A 12,192-nucleotide genomic window follows, 5' to 3' on the forward strand; every position below is an offset into this window, starting at 1 on the left:
ATATCGATCACCGCAAGGTTTCATTGAACGTAGTTCCCGATTCACTTTCTCAAGTCAACGAAGACGAGCTTGCTTCTATAGATCTACAAGATGGTCTACTGGAAATGGAAATGGAGATATGCAACAGCAAAGCGAGATTGAAATGCGCCACCTACCCGTGATCTCAATATATGGTTATGTGGGCGGTAGACAGATTTAGGCGTTATGGGCGTTAGAATGGGCGTGACAAACTTATAGGTATTTAGGTATTGACGAGACTAATACATTTCAGTTAAATTTTTTATCAAGCATACAATTGTGGGCGCCACAGGCTTACGCGGCTTGTGGGCGTTAGAGTGGGCGTGGCATATTCGCATAACAAACTTGCGCTGCGTACAAGGCTACGAAATCTTAATCTGAAATCCCAATTCTCTATCTTTGATAGTTTCCGAAATATCCGCGTTCATATGTGCGATTTTTTGAAGTTTGTGGGCGGTTTGTGGGCGTCAAAGTGGGAGTGTCGAACTTTTTTTGGGTCAGTCGATAGGTATTGATGAGAACAATACATTTCAGTTAAAATTGTTATTCTAGCATTAAAACTGTAGGCGCCAAAACAAACTTGCGTAACTTCAAAAGCTCAGGAATCTGCATGCCAAATGCCAATAGCCTAGCTCTAATAGTTTCCGAGATTTCAACGTTCATCCGGACGGACAGACAGACGGACAGACGGACATGGCTAGATCGACACGGCTAGTTATCCTGATCAAGAATATATACACTTTATGCGTCGGAAACGCTTCCTTCTACCTGTTACATACTTTCCGACGAATCTAGTATACCCTTTTACTCTACAAGTAACGGGTATAATTATCACCGATCACGCTTCTCTTAAGTGGCTTGTGGCCAATCGCGACTTAAATTCTCGACTGGAACGATGGGCGATTGCTTTACAACCTTTCAAGTTTCATATCGATCACCGCAAGGTTTGATTGAACGTAGTTCCCGATTCACTTTCTCAAGTCAACGAAGACGAGCTTGCTTCTATAGATCTACAAGATGGTCTTCTTGTCGATTTAAACTCCAGTCATTTCAAGTCTGCTGGTTACAAAAGATTAGTCGATAGTGTTAGCGCTAACGAGGCTAATTTCCCTGATTTTAAAGTCGATAGTGGATTTTTATATAGAAAAGCAGAACATCTGACGGGAGAAACCCTTCATGATGAGTATGCATGGAAGCTATGGGTTCCGAAAGAAATTATCCCAAATGTCCTTGCTCGCGCTCATGACAGTCCTTTATGCTCGCACGGCGGGATACACAAAACTATTGAGAGACTTAGGCGATACTACTATTGGCTCGGATTAGTAAAATATATGAAAGCGTATGTCAATGCTTGCGAAGTGTGCAAATCCACCAAGTCGCCAAATTGTTCTCTGCGTCCGCCGTTGAGAAAAGCTCCGGAAACACAACGGGTTTTCCGGCGACTTTTCATTGATTTCCTCGGACCCCTATAAGATAAATACCGCTGTAGTGGTAAAGTATCTTGAAATTGAACTTTTAGTGTCATGCAGGGTGCCAGAGTCCATTGTTTCAGATAACGGCTACCAGTTTCGTGCTGAAGGTTTTAAAAAGCTAATGCAACAGTACGGAGAACGCACGTGTTAACAGCTGTGCATGCCCCTCAAGATAACGCTTCGGAACTCGTTAATCGCTTAGTCATCTCAGGAATAAGCGCTTATGTACGTTCTGACCAAAAGGACTGGGACGAGAATTTGAGTAGGATTAGTTACGCTTTGCGTTCCTCGGTGCATTCTAGTATCGGACCGTCACCTTACTACATGGTCTATGGTTATCTTAGAAAGCTTATCTTGCTCGACGACCGTTCCGTATTGCTTAACCGTTCGGACTCTTTCGAGATTGTTCATACTGAAGCAGAAGATGCATGATGAAAATAAAAAGCGATATGATGTTTGTAACAGCGTCTGAAGCGGTTTTGGACCTCAGCTGCAGCTGCATTAGATCAGCTGGAATAAATCAGCTGCAACAGAGTCGCAATCCAAAGCTCGGCTTCTGCACCTCGGCCAACTTCACAGATCTGCATGCGAATTCCGGACACGTTCTTTTCTTTCAGCCAAAGCTAAGTGCGAAAGAAATATACGAACTAGTGTTCTGAAAACCGAGTTGGATATTTATTTATATTGGCAGTTGCCTAGGTAAGCTGAAATGATAACCGGGCTTAAGCGGGTTTCTGACGACGTTCGTCTTACAGATTTTCTTTAATCCTATTGGAATAGCGAGCCGCATTGGCCTCCCGCAGCTGCAGCAAGTGCTGGTTAGCACGGGCATGGACGCGCCCAACAAACGCTGGAAGATCGACGGATCCCCACAGTGTCCACGGGAGCACCTCCTGGCAGCCGTGCTTGGAGTCACGCGGTCGCCCACCGCGTCCACAGGAGCACCGCCTGGCAGCCGTGTTTGAAGTCACGCGGTCGCCCACTGCGTCACAGGAGCACCCTCCGGCAGCCGAGCTTGTAGTCACGCAGTCGACCACCGCGTCCACAGGAGCACCTTCAGTAGTCAACCAAGCACCAGCAGTTTCCCACCGCGAACTAAGGCCTAGAGATCTCACAGCGTTCATCTAATCTTAGCGGACAGAAAAGCGCATTTTGTAACCGCATCAGCGGATCACCCTCTGTAGTTAACTGAGCAGCAGCATTTAATTGCTGAAACAATCAAGAGCAGCAGTAGCTCGATAGTTTGTACAGAGTGAATATGTAGTCCACCAGGATTCCAATTCAGTCGGCCAGTGTTTAAATTGGCCAAAAACGCAACTTCAGGGCTCCATCACGTGCATATGGAAAATTATCCAACGGTCTTAGGGAGAGCCAGAAAAAGAATCCGGAACACTAGTAAATAGTGAACAGCAGCGCTACAGCGATTAACTCATTGATTTGCAGTTTTTTAAATTTTTTAAAAGACATAAATGTTTTATTTATCTATTTATTTATTTACTTATCGCCAATGGCTAAGTCCTTATCTGGCTACATATGATTACCTTAAGTCTAGTATTGAAAATTAATTTTAAAATATTCCCTAAGGGTTTGCCTTAGCATATCTTTCTTGGCCCCCCAGCTGAATCTAATGCTAGAAGGCAAAGAATTAAGCAATCTAAGAGCCCTTAGTAGTGGCTCATTGCGAGCATAATTAGTCCTGACAGCACGGTCCAGGAATGGAACCATGGTAGGGAGATTCCTGGCAGGAACATTAAAATTGATGCATCCCAACAGGCAAGGATATTCAATATTTCCTACTAGCAGATCATTCAGAAAGAGAAGGCCAGCATTTGCACGGCGATCCTTCAAGGAACAAGTGTGAAGCAGGGAACACTGACTATCACAGGGCGAAGCCGGTTTAGTAAAATGCAAGGAATGCAATGCAAACTTCATAAACATTTTCTGCAACCTCTCAATTCTATTGATCTGGACACTTCCCGAGGGATTCCAAATAAAGGAAGCATATTCAACCCTAGAACGGATAAAGGCAGAGTATACAGACAATCTGGAATACGGATCTTTGAATAATAAAGTGATTCGCTTAACAAACAGACGAACATTGTATGAGCCTTAGGTTATATAAAATTCAGGTGCTCATTAAACAGAAATTTGTCATCAAATAATACCCCCAGATCAACTATTTCATTCAAAACAGAGAGAGGGTTGTTATTGATGTGATAAGTGGGCGGAATAATTACAGAACGTTTCGCATAACGAACGATGTGGCATTTGTTAAGGTTTAAAGCCAAAAAATTGTTGGAACACCAACTACCGATACTATCTAGGTCAGATTGAAGCAATATCGAATCACTTACCGTACTGACAGTCCTATAGATCTTTACGTCATCTACATAAAGAAGGAAGCTAGAAAAATGGATACAGTCACAAATGTCATTTATAAAAATAATGAAAAGTAAAGGGCCAAGAGAGCTGCCTTGAGAAAGTCCAGATATCGCTTTATAAGGATGGGATAATGCACCACCTACTTCAACATGATAATCAAACTTTGTCAAAAGCTTTGGCAAAATCTGTGCAAATCGTGTCCATCTGAAAAAGATCCTCAAACGCAAGAATACAGTGATTGGTAAATACAGCTAAGTTGGTCGTCGTAGATCGACTGGGCATAAAGCCATGTTGATTATTAAGAAAGATAATTTTTTGAAAATTATTCTTTCGTACAATTTAGCTATGTTGCTGAATTTTGCAATTGGCCTATAGTTAGAAATATCAAATTTACTTCATCTTTTATGGACCGGCATGACTCTAGAAATTTTCCACCCAATTGGGAACCTTCCTTGAGACAAAGAAGAAGAGAACATAATTTGCAGGGGTAGGTAAAGACTGGAATTCTTAAGGAAGAAGGTATAGACGAATGTGATTTTTTTGAGTTAACAAAGCGCCAAAACGCCTTAGAGTTTGGCCTTCAAACTATGCTTAACTTCACAAATCTATTAGTTATATAGAAATGTATTAAGAAACTCACGTTTGTGCTGCCTATGTCTTACACCATCGGCCGGGTTATGTGTTTTAGAAAATTTTTTTGTAGTATTTGTTCCTAAGGTAAGTATACCAAGGAAGCCTGTAGGAACCCCGTACCTTGGAACGGACTATGCTGTCAAGAGTATTTCTAATCGTTGAAAGAAAGGTTTTATAATTAGTTTCAATGCAAGGGTTCGATAGCAAGGCACCCCAATTTAAGGATAGCAGGCAATCCCTTAGGGAACTTGAACTAGAGTGATCAAATATATATCTAGGATTAAAATCATTGAATGGCAGCTGTAAAATTCGATATTTAAGCACAAGGGTTTGTGATGTACAACACAATTTGAAATCGTAAATTCAGCCAGAGTTACGTTAGAGTGAACAATAGAATTAATGAAGATTAAATCAAGAAGTTTATGAAAATCATTGAAAATATTATTAATTTGGGTCGGGCCCATATACTAAAACAGTCATCAATGACAATTATTTCATGTGAATGATGAACATTTCCGGGCACCATAGCAGGTGCTTCTGGGTCCCACGTCCAGAAAACAGAGCTGTCGTTGAAGTCACATACGCCATCATAGTCCTCCAATCTGGCATGGATGTTAGAGATGTTGTCTAAGTGAGCCTGCTAAAGCCCAGAATCACTGCCATCATTAAGGAGTCGGATTACATTGCAACAGAATTTACGGCTAACAGCCACGATGACACCACCTCCTCTCTCGCATTGCATTCTGCCGAAGTCTCTATCTTTACGAAAAACTTGGAATAATTTAGGAACTAAAGTTAGAATTTAGGCAGGTTGCCAGTCAGTGCATATTGTTGAAGAGGAATTCTCTACATTAAAATTAGATGTCGGCTTCGCATGCTCATAAGTACTATTAAGTACCTTGCGCAACGTATCCGTACGTATTTTTATAGGCTGGTTGAGATCGTCGTTCCAAGGAATAATAGTGCAGTCGAATGGGGAATATGTAAATGATTTGCCTGTTCTGTGACGGCCATCCAAAAAGCGCAGAAGAAATTGCATCAATAGAGAGAGATGGTGAAGAGCGCAGTGAAGAGTGTATCCGTCTACTCATATAAGAGAGCGCTATCCCAAGAGACGCGCTGAGCTCATTAGTATCAGAGCGCAACTCCGAGGAGCGCGCCGATATTAGAGCCAGGCGGACGGTGAATGTCGCACAAAGCGGACAACAAAAGCTCCAGCTGATGTTGTTAATAGTGCAGCGGGAGAGAGGCGCAAGATGACGAGAGCGCAACTCCGAGGAGCGCACCGATACTAGAACCAGGCGGACAGCGAATGTCGCGCAAAGCGGACAACAAAAGCTCCGGCTGATGTTGTTGATGAAGCGTCAGGAGAGCAACGGAAAATGATGTAAGCGCAACTCCGAGGAGCGCTCCGGTATTAGAGCCAGGCGCAAGGCGAATGTCGCGAAAAGCGGAAAACAAAAGCTCCAGCTGATGTTGTTGATGGTGCAACGGGAGAGAGGCGCAAGATGATGAGAGCGCAACTCTGAGGAGCGCACCGATATAAGAGCCAGGCGTACAGCGAATGTCGCGCAAAGCGGACAACAAAAGCTCCGGCTGATGTTGTTGATGGTGCGTTAGGAGAGACACAGAAGATGATGAGAGCGCAGTGAGAAAGGCAAGCAGCTGCCGATGTTGTTGCGAAAACGACTTCGACAAATGAGGAAAAGCTTGCAGAAGATGTCCCGCAAAAGTATCGACGCAAGTGGCGTCGAACACTAGGGGTTTTTTGATGGATGACTTGATGTTGAAGTTTGTCCAGGCTCCGGCAAATTAGATAAGATTTCATCCCCTACCACAATGGCCCGTTCTCTATGAATACATCTTTTGACCTTAACTGGGTTCGGCCAGAAATCGGTTTTGAAGACTAAATCATAAAGGTGATCGGGGATACCAAGCTTGAAATTTAATTAAACGTCAACATCTTTTTTTTACAAGTTTTACAACAGTGAGAGAACTAGCATCCACCTTAAGCTTGGTGGACACATATTTTAAAACAGCATTCGACTCTGTATCAGTTGCAAACTTTCCGACATGCAAAAATTTCTTGGTCGGCAAAACATGAAGATCTTCGGCAATAGGAGCCACTCAAACAACATGTATATTGGGCTTGTTGTTGTTCCTTCTCTTCTTATTTCGAACCTGTATGAAACTTCCTCTCTCAATATCCAGAGCATGATTAGAAGGGTCAACGACCGCGGAAGACGTAGCAGCAGCATCCGCATATGGCTGGGGAGCTGCAGCTACGTTGGTAGGCCTCGGTAGACGAGGTTTGGGATTTACATTTAAATTCTGAGTCAATGCATCATCTTTAGGGGGGAACGCCTCTAAGAATTTATTATGAAGGCCCTGATATAAGCGCTCCAGGGCTTATAATTTATCATCGAATTCATCAATTTTAGAATGCGTATCATTCGCAACGACACAGCTATCACATTGCCACAATACGTTAGGGCTACGCAAGAAGTATAATAGGCGCGACGGCACAAAGAACAGCGAACAGCATCCGAAGCGCGAAGTTGGGCCAATGTAACATCGGTATTGCACTCGGGACAGCGGGGAAGTAACATAGCGAGAATTTTAAGCACGTCTGAACACAAAGAAAGCTAGATGACGACTGATGTGTTAGGATTTCTTTAACATCCCTTCAGTTCCAAAAAAAAAAGTTTCACTTGTGAATCATCTTTCGAAATTCGTGGGACATGTCCTCTTGTACAAGTGAAGAACAAGTGACACTCCATATAGAAAATACTAAAAAAATTTTTGAAGTCCCACGGGATTTCACTTGTTTCGTATACTCATTTGTCGTATGGCCTGTCACCTGCCGGTGACACGTCCGACGTGAATTACCTTCTTAAACTCAGAATATTTTTCACTTAAGAAATCCCTTGTGAAATTCAGAATATTTTCAATGAGTTTTCACTTATGAAAATATAGAATTTAAAATACATACATACATTTATATTTGCTTTTAAATTAATTTTAATTAAAAAGTGTTATTTAGGTTTTCTGTTAAAGGACAATTATTGTTAGTAAGCCTAGTTTTATGATACGTTAATTTGCTTATTACATTGGTCATCCCCTTCCTTAAAACTTTGTCCGGGTCCCCCGCATCCTTGGCCAACGCTCCTGAAAAAATGTATGGGCATATGTTTAAAAAAGCGTTTTACTTGTTTATTTGTATACTTACCTTTTAGAGCTGTGTTTAGCCCTAGGCAGGATTTTTATTGGCACCAAACATTTCATGATCCACTTTCGGCTATGGGCTAATTAAAAAATGTCATTTTCAAGCGAAGGAGGTTACATGTTAAAAAACACCGAAGCCTTTATATTATTTTCCCACTAATTTTTCGATCGTTCCTATTATATAGTTGTCCGATTTTGATAAAAATAAATTCGAAATTCAAAACTAATAAAAAAATGTTATTTCCAAGTGTTTGAGTTTGTATGTTAAAAAACATAAAATAAATAATTTTCTTAAATTTTTTATACGATTATTCCTATGGGAGCTTTAAGATATAGTTGTTCCTTATACTTATTTTTCGTATGGTCTGCCAAGTGCCGGTGACACGTCCCAAGTGAAATCACTTGTAAAAATCAGAATTTTTCCATGAGTTTTTACTTATGAAATTACTTGCAAGTGACACGTCCCAAGTGAAATCACTTGTGAAAATCAGAATTTTTCCCATGAGTTTTCACTTATGAAAATATAGAATTTAAAATACATAAATTTTTCTTTACTTTTAAATTTATTTTAATTTAGTAGTGTTATTTAGGTTTTCTGTTAAAGAACAATTATTGGTATTCCTTAAACCTTTGTCCGGGTCCTCCAAATCCTTGGCCAACGCTCCTGAAAAATTTTTGGGCATATGTTTAAAAAATGCGTTTTATTTGTTTAATTTCATATTCACCTTTTAGAGCTCTGTTTTACCCTTTGCAGGATTTTTATAGACGCAAAACATTTCATCATCCACTTTCGGCTAACGGAACCCATTGAATACCTTAATACTTTAAACTAAGATCAATTCAAAACATCTTAAACTTAGTGTAACACTTACCTGACTTTATTATTTTCACTTTAAAAAATGGAAAAAAAAACAAGGAAGAACGCTATAGTCGAGTACCTCGACTATCAGATACCCGTTACTCAGCTAAATGGAAATATGCAAGCAGCAAAGCGAGATTAAAATGCGCCACCTACCGGCGGTATACAGATTTAAGCGTTATGGGCGTTAGAGTGGGTTTGGCAAATTTTTTTTGGATCAATCGATAGGTATTGACGAGACCAAAACATTTCAGTTAAAATTTTTTATCTAGCATGAAAATTGTGGGCGTCACAGGGTTTTGCGGTTTGTGGGCGTTAAAGTAGGCGTGGCAAACTTTTTTTTGGGTCAATCGATAGGTATTGATGAGAACATTACATTTCAGTTAAAATTTTCTATCTAGCATCAAAACTGTAGGAGCCACAGTTTTGGGCGGTTTGTGGGCGTTAGAGTGGGCGTGGCAGTCTACTGAAACAAACTTGCGCTGCGTAGGAAGCTCAGGAATCTGCACGCCAAATCTCAATAGCCTAGCTCCCATAGTTTCCGAGATCTCAGCGTTCATCCGGACAGACGGACAGACGGACATGGCTAGATCGACTCGGCTAGTGCTCCTGATCAAGAATATATATACTTTGTGGGGTCGGAAACGCTTCCTTCTGCCTGTTACATACTTTCCGACGAATCTAGTATACCCTTTTACTCTACGAGTAACGGGTATAAAAATCTGAGGTGCACAATTTAAATGGCTTGCTTTCCTTTCAATAACTCAAACAGTCTTCCTCTTACCCCTTTACTTGATTTCTTTTGTTTTCTCTTTGCTGTTGGCACGTGCCACTGCACCTATACCCTTTCTAAAGCGAAAAATATCCGACTGTATAATGTTTACTTCTTAAGTAAAATATACAATACGAATTTTCTAAAAATGGTGACATAAAAATGTTTTAAATATTTAAATCAATTTCAACGGACTTAATTTCTATAACTTAACTAAAAAATTATATTGTAATATTAATGTATAATTCGTAAGCATAACATTAAAAGTAAATTCAATTTGCTTAATTTAACTATAATCAAATAATAATTTATAAAACAATATTAGTTGTTTATTTTTTCGATATACTCCTAAAATATTAGGGCATTCACATGTCTGCGCCACGAAAATTTTTCCGCCGAAACATTAGTCGCTAGCCGAACATAACGGAGAGACGCAAAAGAAATAACGGACCGGCCGAAATTTGTCTCTGAGAGCGCCGAGTGCAGGGAGATAATAAGACAAAGAAAGAGAGGGAAGCTCCAAATATCTGCCTCTCTTTGTTGCACGATCGTTTTCGTAGGCAGTCTTCTACGCACAAAAAAAAACCAAAAAGCTTTTTGCATTGAGCCATGTCACCGCGTCCCTACTGCAGAACTGAAGGGATTTAACTTACTCCGGATGAGTGCTAGATCGGCCATAGTCACTAAATATGCACAGAATACACACTGAGAGAAAAGTTGTAAAATTAAATTAAATTAAATATTAAAAAAAATAAAATGTTTTAAAAGTAGAAAATATATGCTTAGGTAGAACCGAATGAAAGAATAACAAGGAAGAAAGCTATAGTCGAGTACCTCGACTATCAGATACCCGTTACTCAGCTAAATAGAGATATGCAAGCAGCAAAGCGAGATTAAAATGCGCCACCTACCGGCGGTATACAGAATTAAGCGTTATGGGCGTTCGAGTGGGCGTGGCAAATTTTTTTTGGATCAATCGATAGGTATTCACGAGACCAAAAACATTTCAGTTAAAATTTATTATCTAGCATGAAAATTGTGGGCGTCACAGGTTTTCGCGGTTTGTGGGCGTTAAAATGGGCGTGGCAAATTTTTTTGGGTCAATCGATAGGTATTGACGAGTACAATACATTTCAATTAAAATTTTTATTCTAGCATCAAAACTGTAGGAGCCACCGTTTTTGGGCGGTTTGTGGGCTTTAGAGTGGGCTTGGCACTCTACTGAAACAAACTTGCGCTGCGCAGGAATCTCAGGAATCTGCACGCCAAATCTCAATAGCCTAGCTCCCATAGTTTCCGAGATCTCAGCGTTCATCCGGACAGACGGACAGACGGACAGACGGACATGGGTAGATCGACTCGGCTAGTGCTCCTGATCAAGAATATATATACTTTGTGGGGTCGGAAACGCTTCCTTCTGCCTGTTACATACTTTCCGACGAATCTAGTATACCCTTTTACTCTACGAGTAACGGGTATAAAAATCTGAGGTGCACAATTTAAATGGCTTGCTTTCCTTTCAATAACTCAAACAGAATGAACCAAGTCTTCCTCTTACCCCTTTACTTGATTTCTTTTGTTTTCTCTTTGCTGTTGGCACGTGCCACTGCACCTATACCCTTTCTAAAGCGAAAAATATCCGACTGTATAATGTTTACTTCTTAAGTAAAATATACAATACGAATTTTCTAAAAATGGTGACATAAAAATGTTTTAAATATTTAAATCAATTTCAACGGACTTAATTTCTATAACTTAACTAAAAAATTATATTGTAATATTAATGTATAATTCGTAAGCATAACATTAAAAGTAAATTCAATTTGCTTAATTTAACTATAATCAAATAATAATTTATAAAACAATATTAGTTGTTTTTTTTTTCGATATACTCCTAAAATATTAGGGCATTCACATGTCTGCGCCACGAAAATTTTTCCGCCGAAACATTAGTCGCTAGCCGAACATAACGGAGAGACGCAAAAGAAATAACGGACCGGCCGAAATTTGTCTCTGAGAGCGCCGAGTGCAGGGAGATAATAAGACAAAGAAAGAGAGGGAAGCTCCAAATATCTGCCTCTCTTTGTTGCACGATCGTTTTCGTAGGCAGTCTTCTACGCACAAAAAAAACCAAAAAGCTTTTTGCATTGAGCCATGTCACCGCGTCCCTACTGCAGAACTGAAGGGATTTAACTTACTCCGGATGAGTGCTAGATCGGTCATAGTCACTAAATATGCACAGAATACACACTGAGAGAAAAGTTTTAAAATTAAATTAAATTAAATATTAAAAAAAATAAAATGTTTTAAAAGTAGAAAATATATGCTTAGGTAGAACCGAATGAAAGAATAACAAGGAAGAAAGCTATAGTCGAGTACCTCGACTATCAGATACCCGTTACTCAGCTAAATAGAGATATGCAAGCAGCAAAGCGAGATTAAAATGCGCCACCTACCGGCGGTATACAGAATTAAGCGTTATGGGCGTTCGAGTGGGCGTGGCAAATTTTTTTTTGGATCAATCGATAGGTATTCACGAGACCAAAAACATTTCAGTTAAAATTTATTATCTAGCATGAAAATTGTGGGCGTCACAGGTTTTCGCGGTTTGTGGGCGTTAAAATGGGCGTGGCAAATTTTTTTGGGTCAATCGATAGGTATTGACGAGAACAATACATTTCAATTAAAATTTTTATTCTAGCATCAAAACTGTAGGAGCCACCGTTTTTGGGCGGTTTGTGGGCTTTAGAGTGGGCTTGGCACTCTACTGAAACAAACTTGCGCTGCGCAGGAATCTCAGGAATCTGCGTGCCTAACCCCAGTATTTTAAC

The 12,192-nt window shown here is 40.2% G+C and overlaps 1 long non-coding RNA gene across 1 annotated transcript; it reads right to left on the bottom strand.

Annotated features, from left to right (window-relative positions):
* Positions 1 to 7,502: 7,502 nt before the first annotated feature.
* On the bottom strand, positions 7,503 to 10,107 carry LOC139354751 (uncharacterized). Its single transcript, XR_011605615.1, has 2 exons — positions 7,735 to 10,107; positions 7,503 to 7,673 (listed from the first exon to the last, which is right to left on the bottom strand). It is a non-coding gene; the product is annotated as an uncharacterized lncRNA (long non-coding RNA).
* Between the last annotated feature and the right edge of the window lie 2,085 nt (positions 10,108 to 12,192).

Source organism: Drosophila suzukii, unplaced genomic scaffold (genome assembly GCF_043229965.1).
Source record: "Drosophila suzukii unplaced genomic scaffold, CBGP_Dsuzu_IsoJpt1.0 scf_20, whole genome shotgun sequence".
In the NCBI taxonomy this organism is placed as follows: Eukaryota; Metazoa; Arthropoda; class Insecta; order Diptera; family Drosophilidae; genus Drosophila; species Drosophila suzukii.